The sequence below is a fragment of the Gymnogyps californianus genome, chromosome 5 (genome assembly GCF_018139145.2).
Source record: "Gymnogyps californianus isolate 813 chromosome 5, ASM1813914v2, whole genome shotgun sequence".
Taxonomy (NCBI): Eukaryota; Metazoa; Chordata; class Aves; order Accipitriformes; family Cathartidae; genus Gymnogyps; species Gymnogyps californianus.
Window position 1 is genome coordinate 33,046,610 of NC_059475.1, and position 17,904 is coordinate 33,064,513.

The window sequence follows — 17,904 nt, forward strand, 5'->3', positions numbered from 1 at the left end:
CTCCGTACATATTTCATTTACTGATGATCCTACTATAAAAGGATACATTTCACACCAGAGAGCAGCAGAAACAGTGCACTCGTGTGGTGTAGCAACCTCCTATGGAAGCTGAAAGCAGGCTTCTGACTTTAAAGCCTTCTGCAACTCAGGCTTCTGCACATGGCTTATGTTATTCTTATTTAAGATTTTCCATGCCACTAGAAGTTACTCCCAATCAATTTCTAGCAAGATCTATAGTCTACATTTCTTCCATGTGAAAAGGAAGACCTATTGCCAGCAAAAGCATCACAGAATTAAATGCATTTTCAGACACAGGGGGCAATCAATAGTCTTGGAAATCACAAAGGTTGTAGCACAGCTTTAAGCAAGCCAAAGGCCACTGGGAGAGATTAAATATGGACTTCCGTAACAAACATTTCTAGGCTCTTTTTTTGTCTAGTATCATTAACTCTGCTTGTGGCTAACAGTGATCAAACCATAGCAACCTTGTTACTATTTTTAGAAAAGGCAGATTTTGTGGAGACAAACAAAATCCATTTTTTTTTCCTGTGTGGAACTTGGGATAGCCTATCCATTTTAGGATCACCTGAATCCAGAGCTGGACGTGGTGTCCCCTTCGCACTCTGGGGCGCAAAGCAGTGGAAGACTGAGAAGAAAAGGTCAGAGCAGACCAGCAGTTGTGTGGGTGACCCCAACACAAGCACACAGGACTCTAGGAAGTGGCAGTGGCCAAAATGACTCTGCACGTGGCACCTGTCCTCTGCTGAGGGTAAGCAGGCCAAGGGAGAGAGGCTAGTATTTCACATGGCAGACAAGAAAATAAGTCTTTCACATTATCTTTTCCCAAGTCTGCCTTCTCAGCTCTGTAGTACCAACATTAAACTTCATTAGCAAGGAGAGCCATGATTACTTCTGGCTTATAAGCAGTTAAGCTTTGCCTCAAAAGTCTCACTTTGATCCTCATATTTGTCATCTATCCAGTAATTAAAGGATTTTTTTTCCTCCGTAAATTAAAAGGAGCTTCACGTATTAAGAGACGCCCCCAAGCTGCTCTGCCATAGTCTGAACTTTAGACTCATGATAGCTCGGTTGTTCGTTACCTCATGCAGCACAGAGAAGAAAAACAGAAGCACAACCAAGCTTTCAAACCTGGAAGGACCAGATTTAACCTGTGAGATACTAAAATGATCATACCTATGTCAATGAGCACACTATGATCTGAAAGGAGAAAGTAACATTTCACCCTCCAAACTTTTTCATAATCTTACATGAACAGATGTAGAGAAATTTTTCAGACAAAGGTAGGATTTCCCAGTTGACCAAGTCCCTTTAAGTAGTCACTGCTCATTAGGCATTCAGAAACCCCAGAGCAACAGGATTTTTTTTGTTTTCTGAACACCAAGTATTCCAGCTCTCCTGCCCAATGAAGCCTGGTGAGAAGTGCTTCCATTTGATGCAAAAGGAGATGAGGTCTAGCTCAGTGCTACTGCGGGAAGAGATCCTCAAATTCACCTTCCCCAAGAACAAAGACAAGTACACCCTCAAACTCAGGCATTTGGTATCTCAAGCCAAAAACACAGGACAAACTATCTCGGGTTTTTGTTCAACAGAGATTCATACAAATCTTCCTCTGTGGTATAGTTATCACTGCATGTTTGCATTCTAGATAAATTGAGTGGTTTATTTAATGCCCACTACAGCAAAATGTGCACCCCCACAGCCTGCAACACCACCAGGAGCAAGGCACTCCAGAGGCCACCACTGGCTCAGCAGCAGTAGCAGAGACCCCTCTCTGCTTCTTTCTACCTTAACATTTTCCACCCAAGAACAGCATTTCTGCATTAAGACTTTGTTTTTCTTTCCAGGCCAGGTAGCAGCCCTGTGTTCCTAAGTTTGGCACTTACCTGAGACTGAATGACTAAATGAATACAGACTTCTGTGTCCGGCTACAGTAATGCCAATGCCTGCCACTTTGCCCCGTGCAGTACATAGACTCTCGTCCTCCTGGCAGCCGCCTGTGCCCCGCACATGTACAAGGTCACCATCTCCCCATGTGCCGGGCATGGCTGTCACAACCCTACACCAGCAGCTGAAAGCTTGGCAACCTTAGAGCCGCACATTGGGAAAACCACAACATAATGAAGTCACACACCACAGCACAAGGCATGCAGCAGCCATGCATTATGCCCTATTACACTGGCAACGGTCATTAATTGTGGACGTAAATCCACATATCATTTTTACTCAATGAGTTTTTGCTTCTGTACTTTAGCTATTTTAGCTCTTCTTGGTTCAGAAGACATCAGAGAAGTTCATCCCATGTTACAGAGGGTTACCCATAAAACACTGCCAAGTTGTGCAAGTCTCACCCCAGCAATGTCTTCTCTACAGAAATACCAAGGAAAAGAACGGGGTTTAAGCTTTTAATACCAATACAAAGTAAACTGGATTGAATTTACTTAAAACTTCTTTTGCCAAACACAGCCTAAATGCAAAAACCTATGGCCAAATAATAACACCCATACCCCCAGGGTACACCACTGACAGCATGAGAGGCTGCAGTGGTGTTTGAAAACATCATGTTTTATCTATTCTAAGACATGTATGTCCTGAAATACATGCTTTTATCGGAGGGTGAAGGAGGGTGGGAAGGGAGGGAGAGAGGTTGTCACATCTGGGCAGGCAAAGATGTTTCTACTTGATACAAGACAAGAACTCAAGGCAAGAAATCTTCCTTCTCCCCATGTTAAACAAACACAACAACTTCTCTTGAGAGGACACCTACAACCTCCTACCACTTCTTCCTGGATCTAGATTCTCCAAAGACAGAAATACTAATAAAGGACCTCAAAGCCCAGACCCCAGCAGCCAGCTGAATATCACGTAAACATGTGGATTTGAACAGAGAAGCCTTTCCAATCCTCTTCTGAGCCTCGTGGTGTTCTCTGGCTAGTAGCAGTGATTTCACTAGGTGGGAACCAAGCTCAGCATTTCTCTTGAGGGAAGGTCTCATGATGGACACTCACCTACTACATATAGCCCAAACCATTATGTAAGACATCCAGACCCACCCCTTGTATCCAGATCTACATAACCTGAGTGCTTGCTTTGAGCAGGAAGTTGGGTCTATAGTAGCTCCAGAGGTCCAACCTTTATTACTCTGACTTTTCACAACCAAAACTATTCTTTCTCACCAGGAAGCTAAGCAACATCATCTCTTCCAAGAACTAGTTCCTGGACACCAGGAGACTGATAGATTGTTGCAAGGTTTGTCTTCCCAAATGTACTCAGATCATCATCTTCCTAAGAGTAGCTTCACGTAAAAGAAACAGGCTAGTTCAGTTTTAATCAGTTACGTGTTTATGTGCTTTTTTTTCCTACCTTCCTCCGTCGCATGTTACCGGCCTTTAACTGTGATTTGTGTTCCCATCTGAGAGCACTGCCTAACACACTGTAGATTACATCTTGATTACAGACAGATACATAGTGAGGAAAATGATCTACCTGCAAAAATAGCACACATATTGGTGTGCTAAAATTCACATGTGATCAAAACAAGCTCATCTAGGCTACTGCTCTGTTTCCTGCAGCTGCCAGAGGCTTTGATAGGCAGGAAGCACGTAGAGAAGCCCAGGCAACAACTACACAACACTCATGGCAATATACAAAGCTTGCATTAACGCTGTCTACACTAATCACCTTTCTTAACCTCCCCATTTTTTTCCTGAGAGGCTAATAGAGCCTCTTCTCCAGAGCTCTCAGTCTCTGTTCTCACAGGCAGTGTAAATCAAATACCTTTCTCAGCATCCGATTCCTGGGTAGCAGGCACAGTGTCAAACTCACCAAGGGATTCCACATACCCTGTTTGCAATATTCTTATTTTCCTTCCCTTCCCCAAAAAGGGGAGAGGATCTCCACAGCAGTCTTTCAAACATCAGGTACAAAGGGTGTAACAGCAATCACCCTCACAGCGCAAGTCTGAAATAACTCTACTGAATTCATGGGCTCCTCCCAGTATAACTAATGAGTTAAGCCAGCTTCAAAAAGCCTGCTTAAAATACCTTATTGGCTCCTCCTTAACCTCACCTACCTCCAAAAATTTGCTTCAACTTGAAAAACAGGCTGCCTTCTGCACTTACAGCAAGTTGTACCATCATCACGTACAACATTTTTGGCTCCATAGCCAAAAAGGAGACAGAGAAGAACTCAAAGACAAGAAAGGCTAAGATAATAGTGAGTCTCAGAGAAAAAGAAAAATCTAGACAGAATTTACTGATTTTACATTTATTATTGATCTTCATGGCTTGGAAGACAAAAAAACCCTCTGCACTCTTTACTGTATCCATCCCGTAAAATTCACCTCTTGTGGGAATTAAACAAATTGAGCACCCAGCGTGAGGTGCTGAAAGGGAAGAAAGTGTTGCCTTGAACTTCTCTGAGCAGCTAGACAGTGCCCAGCTATATCTTCACAGAATTTAGGATACACACATGCCCTTGTTAAGACACAGTACTGTATTGTCTAAGCTGACTAATATCCCTCAACAGCTCCAAGTACTACTTTAAGTAGAAAGAAGGTGCAAAATTCCCCTATGTACTGGGAGCCTGTTAAAGAGTTGGCATAAAAAGAAAAATCAATGGACGCTTGAGACAGCAGGAATTAGTTATGCAGCAATTAAATGCACAATGCAGGACGACTATAAAATACTAGCTTGCTTTAGCAAATATGATTGCTTGCCATGAAGTACCTCAGAGAAAAAAAAAATCTTACCACATATCTCAAATTCAGCAAGGCTTGTCTGGAACAATGCTTTGAGAGGCTGCAGCACATGCACCATTTTGTAAGATGCAGTATTTCTGACTCAAGTCCTCCCCTTTAGTCAGCACCAACCAACACACTAGTACACCACTGGAGATGGTGAAAAGACCAGGCACAGGTACACATATCAACCAAGGCAATAGATATCGACTTACAAGGGGCAACCAGGACTATTTTCTCAGCCATGTTGCCAGAGGTCAGAAGCATATTAGTGCCAACTGTTAAAACTCAGTGGCTCAAATGCTTCAATTCCTTCCAACTTCAGTGTTCAGGTCCTTTCAGAAGTCTTGAAAGTACAATACACATCTCTTTTCCCACCTCCCTGTGCTGCCTCACACTTTATGCAGGGCAGCCTGGTTTTAGTTAAAAAAAAAAAAAGCAAAAAACAACACCCAAGTTGTTCTGAAGAATCTAGGTGTTTCCTGTGAATCATTTCAAACAAAAAACAAAGGTACTGACAGATTTCAACCTATTCTGCAACAGGTCTATCTTCAGGTGACATACCTCTCAAACAGGACATTTTCTGTAGTTTTTCAGCTGGGTATTTCATATTGATGAGTTCATCCCAGGCTCTCACTGCCATAAAACTGCCACTCTACCAACACAGAGGCGAGTCCCTGCCCCAAAAGTTACGTATCAATAGCTCTGATGCTCGTTACAGATAGCTGTCTTTTCTTGGGACTCTTACAACAGATTTGCTGAACCAGAGAAGACTGCTTTCTGTCACAAAGGGCAGAGCCCTTGCTGTTGGAAAGGCAAAGAGAAGAGAGGGTTTCAGCAAGTGAGATGGTAGACCAGCTAAACTGCCAACTTCCTTGAGCAGCCACAGTAAAGACATTGGCAACACCCATTCCCCCAGGCATGCCTTCGTCTTCATCTGAAGGACCCATCCTTGTAAAGGAGAAGTACCTCAACCTATACATCCCACGTGAACCCAGCTTGCCTCACTGCAGCTCCTGTTTAAGGAGCATATGGTCAGAGCCTGATCCTCTACTGCAGAGGGGAAATAGCACCCGCAGGTACTGCTAGGTTCCAACCTGCCACTCCAAGGTTAGGCGAGATACCTGATCACCAGCTAGTTTGACCCAAGCACTCCCCAAGATGCTAAGCTCTACCCGTAAACACAACTGGCTGTTAAGGCAAAAGAGCCAGAGGGGAATCGGCCAGGGAGCACAAGGCTATGGGGGGGAATCTTCTTCCCAGTCTCACACACAGCAAGTTGGTTGTCATATCAAAAGTCAAAGAGCCTTTCTGCGATGTGGTAGCTGATGACCAAGCTATGCTAATTAAAAACTCTAGCTTCACAATAAGGGATAAACACAGATGAAAAATTAAAATCAAGACGCGTCTGTTCCACAAAAGGTTGGGGGGAAGTGGGGAGGAGGTGGGAAGAAGTAATCGTCAGAGCTTAAATAGAACAATATACTGTCTCCAGTATATGGTGGCCGCTGAAAACCCATCTTCCTTCCTGTCTACCAGAGATTCAACCAGAGAGTCACAAGGGTTAAGCTGGTCTTCAAGTTACCTTAAAATAAACACCAAAAACCCCCACTAAAAATCCAACTCACTCTCATCTAGAATCCAAACCCTCAGTTCATACATAAAGAAACAGGCAGAAGAAGTCACCTCTGGCCTCCTATCAGTGGAGTAGAAAGAAAATATTTGGGGAGAAAAAACAGATCAATTTTGAATATTCTGTACCATTTCCTTAATTTTTAATACAAACAACGCTATATGCCCCTGGAGTTTCATGCTACAGCACATCACTTGAAAAGGACATACTAACTGGACAAAACAAAAAACCTGAGTCAAAATATACACAAAGGAGAAACCCCAATATATATGAAGGGATGCAGGTGAATGCTGGCCAACCCCAGAGCAGACATTACTGTTACAAGCACTTGGGTTTTAGGCTTTCCACATTACAAATGGTTCAAGTAGACAACGGGGGAACAGACAAGAAAGCGCAGGTTAGAGAGCATTCAAGGCCTTATGGGAAGCTTTACACAGGAGCTGTTCAGAAATGCTTCTGCCATCCTCCTCCTGTTCTCACTTCACAGGATAAAAACAATGGGGGAAAGGAATCCTGTGTTCTGTACTGCAACTTGTCTGCGGTCTTTCTCTCTCACACACACACACCATTTCAGATAATTGTTTCAAATCATAAAAGATGAGCAGGATGTTGAAAAGTGATAGAATATGAATAACTAAGTATAGGGCACTCATTGGCATATGCAGGGCGTTTTCTGAGAATTGAGAATAAAGAAAAGATAAAACGAACAACACATACGCCTTCCAGTTTTTATTTTCAGGTCATAAAAGCAATCACCACCCTGAAAATTAGCATTTCCTGGGATTTAACAACTGTTGGGTTAATAGTGCTAGGCAAATGCAGTTATGCCTAGCCCATAATTTTACCCACATAAAATGTGTCACACTGCATCTGTTAGTGATGTCTCTGCAGGATATTGTCAACAGAATCAACCTTAAAAAAAAAAAAAAAAAATCGCTGTTTGGACATGCTAATAAACCCCTTCCCGCAGCTAACGCTTCCACGCAGGTTCGCATCAAGGAGCCACACTGGACTACCTTTGTAATGCACACTCCCCACCTGTGCACAGTCACTAGCAAAACACACTTTAAATCAGTCTCCTCAGATGGGCATCTTCTGATGGAGCCTTTCTCCCTCCGCCCCAATACCTTTTTGCACACTTTTTTGAGCTCAGCTTATCTAGACATTATGTCCACATAGCCAAAAATTGTGCAGTTTGCAAAAAGATCAGATTTTTATATCATCACTGTATGCCTTTTTCAATTCTGCATTAGGAAAAAACACCCCCCATCAAAATGAAACACTACAAGAGCATTGCGCTGATATCCAGATGCTAGCTGTGTGGACACACTCAGTCAATCTCCGTCTTCTAGGGAAGATATTTAACTTGTCTAAATCCTTCCTATCCCTCTATTCTGTACTGATACTAAAGAGGGTCTCAAACCACCCTGCAGAGAGAACAGCCCATAGTGAAAGACAGCAAACTCCTTTACAAATTCACCAGAAGGCCAGCTCAGCCAGACTCAGGACAGATTATCCACGGAGGATAGCCACCATCTATCCTCAGAGAACCCACTATCACAAACCAAACGGCTACACTAGGAGACCTGCTTTTAGAAGCACAAGGATGAGCTTCTCATCAGCTTCATACTGCCAAGGAAAGGCTAAAGAGGCTAACTCTGTACACTTCTCCCCTTCCCTTCTTGATCTGCAAGACAGTTTTTAACAGCTTTGTCTGATGTGATCATTTCACATCAGACCTAACCAGTATCTTCACCACCACCCCCCACCCTTTCCCCACAGCCACAAACTTAGTGAAGAGACACGGTTTTAATGGACTATTTTTTTGTGTTATATTACATGCAAAGTCATATTTCACTATATACCTAGGCTCCAAGCTCCTCTCTACTGCTGTGCAGTTTGTCTTTAGGCTGGGAGCAGATCATTGGCATAAACCAAAACAATATAGGGGTTGCATACACATTCATCCTAAAAAACTTACAGAGCTCTTTGGACTAGCGATCAGAAGTCAGTCTCCTTAAGAGTATTTAAAAGCACTTGAGAAACAATATTTGTTTGCTCTGGTCAAGGAAGGAGGAAAGAAGAGACAGAAGGAAAAATACCTTCTAAGTTTCAGCTACATGCCGACTCGCATTCTTTTAGTTACATGTCCCAACATGTAACAAAAGATGCCACTATAGTCAAGTCCCAATGTGTCTTGCATCAACAAAAAGTTATTTTTTTATTTAATGGTACAAAAAATAAGACACGCACATATCCACCAAGATATCTGAAGTGTACAAGTACCACTCAGGAGCACCCAAAAAATCTCAGAAGATTTAAATGAGCACTCCTAATGAGATCCCCTCAAAACTCAAGCATTTGCACTCCAGGTAGCAGTTGCAGGAAACAAGGACAAGAGGTCAGCACAGCAAGAAGAGTGGTAGCAAAGGAGCTTAATGCCTTATCGCTGCTAGAGGGATCTGAGGGGAAGAGGGCGTAGTCAGAGGAATTATCCCTATTCTGATTAGCATCAGAACAAAGGCTCACATTAGTTCGTCAGCACTAGGACTCCCCTAGAGCACTGGATAATAACCTTGTTGAAAGCATTAGAGGGATTTCCTCCCCCCCTCCCAATCTACATCCCTTCTCTAAAGGAGGATAAAAGGGTGAGGTCCAAAAAAACAGCTTTATGTTTAGTTCTCTGAAAGACATATCCAGGTAGTTTCTTACCACTAAAAGATAAAATACACAAGTAAGATCCTTCTGTAATAGGTTTTCAAACGCAGCATTTGGGAGCAGGTATGGAAAAAAAATCAAAAACAAAACAAAAACCTTTTTCTGTTCAAGAGAAAACGTCAGATAGTACAGGTGTCTTATCGTGCATGCTTAACTCTGGAAGGCAGGAGTTCAATAGTTTCTACAGCAAAACCAGGGAGTGGTAAGGGAGCGAAGAATACAAGGAAAAAACAGCTTGTGGTATCTGAACACCACAAAAAAAGGCTAAGGCATGGCTACAAAGGAGTCAGACCCTAAGAACATTTTAGAACGCTAGCTTTCAAAACAGGAAGTAATGCTAACAGTAAGTGGCTGTCTCACTGCAGGAGGAGAACATGGAAGGCAGCACATTCTGACTTTAGTCTACTGAAAAGTCATTGCATTTGGACAAAATGCAAATTTAAAAAGCAAAGAGTCAGGAAAAATAAAGTAACAGCATTAGCTTTCATCTTACCTGGTGTTGACACAAGCTGGCATACAATGGTTGTCAAGTTAGTATGATTAAAGGATGATTCAGTGACGATAGGTTGATTCACACACCTAGGAATGCACAAAAAAGTAAGTATTAGCAGTGAGTACATAGGGGATAAGAATGGCACTGTCACATAAAAGAGCCAGAAGGCTGAGGGGTAGAAGCAGCTCTATTATGTTTTTAGGACACAGGCACACAGCTATGCTTCAGGTACAGACATTACCCGCAAAATTCAGATCTGGGTTTGAGATACACTGTACAAGTTACTCAAAAACAAAGACTATTCAAAACTACCCTCACACATTCCGTCCAAAAATCTCAAGTATAAGAAGAGAACAGATCAGTTTCAAGCATAGCAGAGTGTTACTGAAAACATTTTTCAGCAGCACTCAAGCTTCATTAATTTTTTTTTTTCAATTGGACAAACCTCTGAAAAGTTACCTGAAATAGACATATTAGAACTGCATCAAGTCCAGCCATCAGATACACGCATACACTTCTACAAATAAAAATCTAGTGATCACAAATACCGCATACTTCCCAAACAAGCATAGGAGAAAGGAAATTGATTTCTATGGTGCCAAAAAACCACAGGTATGTTTTATTGTCTCTTATCCCCCCACATACCCTTTTTATTCAGTATTAATACTAAAAATTCCAAGACTTAAAAAGAAAATATGGTTATTAATAAGGTAACCTTCTCCACTTCGGAAAGCACAGCAACCAACTGAGAACTGGGCAAACTGGTCATCCCAAAGTGAAAGTAAAAGCTGTGCAGCTGAAAGGAATTTTTGTCTAGCCTGCTTAAAGATCTCCTTTGTTGTTAAACATTTCAGTGTCACATTTAAATGTCAGCTTTTTGAGTCTCAGAAGTGTACAAGCCTTGCAAGACAGCAAATCAGAAACAGAATTGAGATGGAGGTTCTCACAGCTAATGAAATTAAAAGTAAACCTAGCAACTCCTCTTCATGTCTCTCATTCAACTTAAAATAATCATACGCTTACCAAAAGACACAACCCCTGATCATACAACCCTGCTCCCCATACCGATGAAGCAGTTTTTAATGGATTTCTGTCAGTAAGCTTGTATGGTTTTATAGTCTCTGCTCACAAAGCCAGGGCAAAGCCTGCGATGAGTCTCCAGCATATTTTTGTTGCACATCACAGAACCAGTTTGCAGCATTTCAGGATCACACAGCTCTCTGCAATAATGCTTTAGTTTTACAAAGATGTACTACCAGATTTTCCTAAGGGGAAAACAGGAGCCTCCCTCTCCTGAAGCAAGCAGCATGCCCTTTTTGGACTTTCAAAAGGAGTGAGGGGCCCTCGGAGAGGCACTGGGTTTAAAGCTTTCAGGATGATCCCACATATGGCCACCGGGTCGCCAGTGGCATATGCAGCGGCAGATGGAGCTGCATAGAAGCGAAGCTTTCATACCCTCTGAGCAACGCTCTGCAATTTTGACGCTTCTCTTGAAAAGCAGAGATGTCAATCACCCTTCCAGGCTGGTGTTTTGGCACAGAAGGGATTCTCCTCAGGCTGTGTACCAACACCGAAGGATAACCTATACAGGCTATTTTGGGGGCAGTTTCTGTCTTAGGTTTCAGGTATAATGAATCCCCACATAGCAGAGAATGATAAAGTACTGTTAAGTCTTCTTCACTGCACATCAGCTTTCTTTTGCATTTTCACTCATTAGAGAGCAACACATACTCAGTATGCATCTTTACCTTCCCCCCGCCCCTCATTTAAAGGGGTTGTAATTAACATCAGAGCACCTTACTAGGTCCAATAAATAAAATGCCTTGTGAGAGTGATTGGCACAAATGGGCTCCAATACCCAAAGGGGATTCTGGCACATCCCACAATATAATTGTATTAGTGTGGGCTGCTCCAATATCTACTCCTTGGAGACTTTCCAGAATTTATTTACCAAGAAGAAAAAAACCCCAAATATCTTGAATAGGTCAGAGACATTCAAGCATTTCACTAATCTATATATTTAAAACTACACATACAAACTACAGTTCCTTTCAAAGCAAGCTGCCTTTAAGAGCTACTGTTGAAAATCAAGTTGCAAGTTTAGCTATTGAAAGACCTACATTTTTATACAGCGTAAGAACATCACTCTCAAGCTCACTTACAGAAATTGGAGGTTTGGGAGGGTATTGTTGGGTTTGGGGGTTTTTTGTTTGGTTTTGGTGTTGTTTTTTTTTAAAAAGACTGATGTATCAACAGAATTTTCCTCTTAAAACTCATGCTCCCTTAAGAGTCCTGCAGAAAGAGATCCAATTCTCCAACATAACTTATCTATCTTCATTCCCAAACAAGATGCAAACTTGGTTTTGATCAGAGATTCTTTCAATTCCCACTCATTTTATTACAAAACCCCGTTAAACCAATGCAGGGAAAAGCCAGGAACAGCAGCAAACCACAGCAACATTTAATTACAAACCAGGAGGAAAATGAGTTGAGGGAAAATGTAAACAGCTTTAAAGTTTTCAAAATGGTTCTGGAGCTTTTAAAGCATAAGGAAGCTATGGACAGAGACACCGAGTATTGAAACTCGTTCACTTCTGAGCATGAGGTTAAAATGGTGCACATTTCAGCCTAGCAAAGTTCAAGCATCTACAAGGAAGTCATTCCTATGGCAAGTGAGTTTACACTGCTGGACTGAAAGCCATTCTAGTCTATAGCACAAATACAATGCAGAGTTTCATTCTCCACATAAAAGTGCTTCCAGAAGCCAGTTTCCCTTTACCCTGCTCTACCAGCTCCAAAAGCTGTACTTCACCCTGCCTACAAGGTTACTGCTGCAGAGGTGATGACCAACCCATTCCACTTAACACTCACTTACACCAGGAAGCAAATTTACTGCTGGGTGGGCCGGTTGCCAGGATAGCAGTTCCCCTCGGGGAACCACCAGAACAACATGAGACACACATCAACCCTTCACGCTGTGGAGCAGGTTCTCAGTGTATGCTCCGCTTTTGGAGCCTGCCCGCCGTTCAACACACAGGCAGAAGAAGCCAGAAGCTGGGGGAAGGGGACAACTGAAGCAGTGGGAAAGAGGTAGGGGTTTTATACCTCTAACCTCTGGTCCTGCCGCTCTTTGGCAGTGTGAGCTTCCTCAATAAACTGTCTTGAACTATTACACACAAATATCATCAGTTTAAAGTAAATAAATAAGCAAGCAAACAATATGCCAGGCTTCCACTGGTTTCTTGTTAGCATCACTAGGCTCAGTCTGAAAATACCCTGTTTGCAGACTGCATCACAATGTAAGCCGTGTGAGAACACTAAGCTTCCTGTGAGAGCACTAGCTGCCACTGCTCAGTAACAAACCAAACAGCATACGAATGGCGGGTGAAAACATTTCTTGCTACACACAAGAGCTCACTTCCTGAAATTTATAGGAAGCATTTCCACTGGTTAAATTTAAAATCAATTTTTGCAGCTGCTCAAACGAGCCTGCTAGCAGAGTCAAGGAAAATACTGTCTGCATAACTACAGAACAGCAAAGCCAGATGAATTACACAGACAGAGAGTGCTTCATCGAAGTCATCTACCTGTCCCTAACTACTACGCTCTGTGCTGGGGGTTAAATCGTTACATCTGAAGTAATTCCATTTGTACCCAGAATAGCTTCATAACAGAGATTAAATATGTATGATGACATTTCTAAAGACATGACACTTATGACAACTAGATAAACATAATTACAGACTACTGTATTTCTGGCAAGAGAAATCTACTGTAACCAATACCACATTATAAGCAAGCATCTCTGCTACGTATTGGTTAAGTTTTCCCTTTTCCTGTTCTAGGAAACACCTTCATGTTTCTATTTACATACTCCTAAAGCAAAATTCCATCCCTGCTGCCTCTCCTCCAGCCGCTGCCGCCCCCCGCCCACCCTGAGTCTTTCAGGCAAGGGGGCCCAGCCCTGCCAGTGAAAGATCACCTCTCTCCCAGCTAAGCCTGATCAGCTGGGATCAGCTGGTTACAGCAGCTGACAAGTGGCTCAGAGGGCAGGGGAGCTGTGGGGGGTCCTTGTACCTGGCAGAGTGCACAACAGGATGCAGACTGGGAAACAGTGGAGCAAGGCTTCCAAGCTACTGACCTTTCATGCAGATATCGGCAGGCAATGGGCTTCTCTGGGAGGATCTCAGGTTAGCAAGAAGAGATGCAACTTTCAAAAGGGCGAAAAAAGGCAGCAGTGGCCTGACACAGACTCTGGGTGCAGCATCAAACCTTCCCGGACTGACAGCGGCCAGCAGCTTACATCTGTTTTCTCATGAAAGCAAAACAAGCAAGAGACTTATTTGGGCGGTATAGCAGTAGATGGCTGTGGTGTGAGCATATACGCTGATAAAAAGCAGAAGTGATGCAACAGGAACAGCTGCAGACACAGAAACCTAAGTCTGCAGCTAAGAGGTTGCACAGCTGAGGAGGTGAGGTTAAGACCACTGCAGACTGCTCTTACTGAGAGCTGAAACAATTCTCCAGGCAGGAATAAAATAGCTGAAAACAACCATGATCACAGGACAGAACTAATCCCATCAAAATCACTACACTACAGGCAGGACACACATTTAGTGATTTCAGTAACCATTGCTCACTGACTCCCCAGGCAGCTCATGAGCTCAAGCAGCCATTTCAGTCCACCTTCACATGCAGCACTAAATATAAACTCTGCTGATAACTGTCTGGAAACTGTTTCAGCAGAGACACAGTGCACTGAACAACTCAAGGACGTTGGGCCCTCCTCAAAGACCACAGGTGGTCAATTTGCATGACAAGCGGAGAGAAGGTGACAGAACCAAAGTCTCTGCTACAGTAATACCGTGGTTCAGAAATTTCAGCCTCCAGATCAGTACTTTCCCAGACCCGGACTTCACCAAAGCATCTGTGTATTAAAAAACCCCTTTAAAGTAGGAACATGAGGGCACCTGGGTTCTGACGAGGACTTGTCTAAGAGGAGGTTATGACTCCCTTGTCATGTGCTACTCTGCTCTACAATGAGGTGCAACACCATAAAGCGATAACAATCATCTTCGATTTTAAAAGCTAGTTAGATTAGGTTGCAGGTCTTTCAGGCACATTTCCTTCATCCCAGTGGTCCCTTAAAGAAACATACCCTCCTACTTTCACACGGTACTCTCTTCTCTAGTGGTCCATAAAACACTCATTTATATAACAGGACAAGCCAATTTAAGAGGGCAGATGAAACTCCAAACAAGGAAAAAGAAAAAAGTTATTTTCTTCTCCAAGTTTTGCTTACAGAATCACTACCAGAAACAACATGCAAGTTATAAAAAGACAGAAGGGTGATCTGTAAAACTGCCAGTACCACAACTGGCCACCAGATCACAATGCTGGAAAGAATTATTCTCTCTGCATAGAAATATACCCCCAAAGAATAGCGTGGCACGAAAAGAAGAAAAGGAGGCAGACTTGCAAAGAGATTTATGACAGACACCTGAAGAGGAGGCGGCGGATGAAATCAATGATAAACTGCAAACACAAAAGCAATGATCCTTAGAGCACTGGCATTTAATACGCAAATTCTCGCTCCACTTAGGTGCTTTGCCTCCCTTTGATGTATACAGACAAGTTCTAACTAGAGATGCAGACTGGGGAGAGTCCCCTTTCCCCATTATCTCAACTGTTGCTTAGAAAAAAATACTTAAGTGCTCTGAAAATAACTATATAACTTCTGCTTCTGTTCAGAGGGGAAAAGAAAAAAAACACAAAAAAGAGAAGTATAAAAACTGTTATTAGAGGAGAGAGGCAATGTCTTCCCAGCTCTGACGCAGGATGCAAGCAGCAAGCTGGTGCCCGGTATCTATAGCACAGCCTAGGAGAAGAGAAAGACAAGCTGAACAACAAACAGCGGACAGTAAAGATACTCTGGAAGAGATCCAGATGCCTTGAGCTTAGTCTTACAGCATGGAAAATTAAGGAGGTTAAAACCTCCTCTTAAGAACTTTTCTTCCCATTGTTCTGACCACGAGTCTCCTGAACAAGCTGCATTGCTCCAGAAACCTCAGGAATTACGGTGACAATAGACTCCTGCCAAGAGAAGCACCATTACATAATAGCATTTATGGGAACACACACAAAAAGCCACTAGGAAGCGCAACCAGACAAGTGCAAAATCCTCTCTGCCCATCAGCTCAGTTTAGCTCTCAACTGTTCCAAAGACGACTTCAGGATATTTTTAATTTATATGTTTACTTCCTCTCACCTCCTTCCACCCAGCAAAATCTGTGTTACTGTAACTACACTGAGATCAAGTCCATTCCCAACAATAACGTAACCCCCTTGAGAATAAGCCCACTGGAAACTACTGTATTTGCATTAATCTGTTTAAAAGAACACTACAAAGATGAAAAAATGTGTCACTGTTTGCATTTAGTAAATATATTAGAAATAAGAACTATTTATTATGGTATTTTTTCATCTTTTACTCAATTTTAGGGATACTTACAACAGTTATTGCTTTCCAGGGGATTTGCGATAGATTTGTTATGCACATGTACAGGTTCAGCCTAAGCACTGCACACGTGTCAAGGCAGCTGCTAGGGAAGCTCTGACCTCTAGGCACTGTTAAGGCACCGTAAACAAGAAAGCAAAGATGAAGCCCTAATGAACACGAAGTTTCTCACATTGAGTCATCTGCAGCAGTGCCTTCGCTAATACCTTCATCTCAGGCACCACTTTTCCTCTGTGTCTCTCTATGCACCCATAAGCTCTACTAAAGGAAAAACAGAAGAGAGCAAAGAATACTTCTCGGCTGTTACTCTCGGGGCTTTTAAATCCTAGAGCTTCATCCCACACCAAGAGGATCCACAAGCCTAAACAGACACTTTAAACATAGCAGACCTCAGAGAAGAATCCAACTCTGTCGTTATTACCGGCCACACACCGCTGTGGCACGAGGGAGACGCAGGTACCACAGGTGGCATTATGTAACAGACCCGGCTGGACCGCCCAGCGCCGACCTCCCGGGCGGGGAAGGGGCTCCCGCCGCAGCCCCGAGCAAAGCAAACGCCGTCCCCCGGCCGCGGGTGCAGGGGCCGGCAGCCAGGCGGGTCTCCCCCTCTCCCCGCGGGGGCCCGGGCCGGGCCGCTCCGCCCCGCGCCCGGGGAAGCGCCGCCGAGACCTTCCGCCTCAGCCGGCGCCTGCCCCCGCCGCCAAGCCCTCCGCCGAAACACACGCTCCCGTGCGGGCAGGCGGCACGCTCCTCCGCACGCCAGCGGCAGGCCCGGCTCCCGGCCCCGCGCCCCGCCGGAGCCAGGCCGCTGCCGCTGCCTCCGCCCCGCGCAACCGGCCGGGCCCGAGCGGCCCCTCAGCGGCGCAGCCCCCGGAGCGGGCTGCACACCCTCCCCCGCGGCGGCTCACCGGGCGGCTCGGCGGCGGGTCGCGGAGCGAGGCCGGCGCCTGGCCGGGCGGGCGGGCGGCGCGGTTCCGCGGCGGAGGGGCGGCGGGGCGGCGGTGCCGCAGCGGTGGGGCTGAAGGTCGGCGGCCGCGCACCCCGGCCGCCCCGGCGTCTCGCCCGCTCAACGCCCCGGCCGCCGCCGCCGCCGCCCGCCAGGCCCCGCCCCGCCCCGCGCGCCGCCGGCCGGGGCACTCGGGGCGGGGCGGGCCTTAAAGGGGCCGCGCGGCGGCCGCTGGTGGCGCGGCGCGGCCGGTGGGGGGCGCTGCGGTGCGCCGCCGTCCCGCCCGCTGCGAGCGGCTGCAGCGGCGCGTGTGGAAGGCGAGCGGGGCGGCGAGCGGGGCAGGGCCCCGCCGGGCGAGCTCCTGGCCCGGTTAACCGGCAGCTGCCGCTTCTGATTTACGCGCCGTAGCAAAGCAGAGGGAGCCCCACCGCAACCAGCAACTGCAGTTGTCGGAGGCCTGCGGGAGCGCTGCAAACCCCCTCCCCGCGGCGCCGCGCGGCGCTGCACAGGCACGTGGCGCTCGCTCTCGGCCCAGCACCTGGGAACAACGGCTGTGAACGGAGCGGGAGCGCTCTCCCGCCTTCTGCTGCTCTTCTCCCGGAGCAGGAGCGGCTCCGCAGCAGCAGGGGAGAACGCTGCTGCAAAATCCAAGTCGTTTCCTTGCGTTTTCAACCCTTTTTATTCCCAGGCCGAGGGGTTTAACTCACAGTGAGATGCCCGTTCCCGTTGCTGTGGCTGTGAATCATACTAGAACTTGGGCAGGGGAGAGGCTCAGCCCTTGGCATGTCACTGTGAATATACCACAGCAGCACAGAAGCCGTGCTGAGCCCCCGTCAGCAGC

The 17,904-nt window shown here is 45.2% G+C and overlaps 1 protein-coding gene across 3 annotated transcripts in view; it reads right to left on the reverse strand.

Annotated features, from left to right (window-relative positions):
- SUSD6 (sushi domain containing 6) overlaps positions 1 to 17,086 on the reverse strand; it is an 89,188-nt gene extending 72,102 nt beyond the window's left edge. The window contains exons 1-3 of one of the 3 annotated variants that reach the window (XM_050896946.1): positions 17,026 to 17,079; positions 13,742 to 13,912; positions 9,601 to 9,686 (exon numbers count right to left, since the gene is read on the reverse strand). The gene's annotated coding sequence lies outside the window, so the exon portion shown is untranslated. Of the gene's footprint in view, positions 1 to 9,600; positions 9,687 to 13,741; positions 13,913 to 17,025 lie in introns of all 3 variants that reach the window. The other 2 variants (XM_050896947.1, XM_050896948.1) reach the window with 2 other exon arrangements.
- Between the last annotated feature and the right edge of the window lie 818 nt (positions 17,087 to 17,904).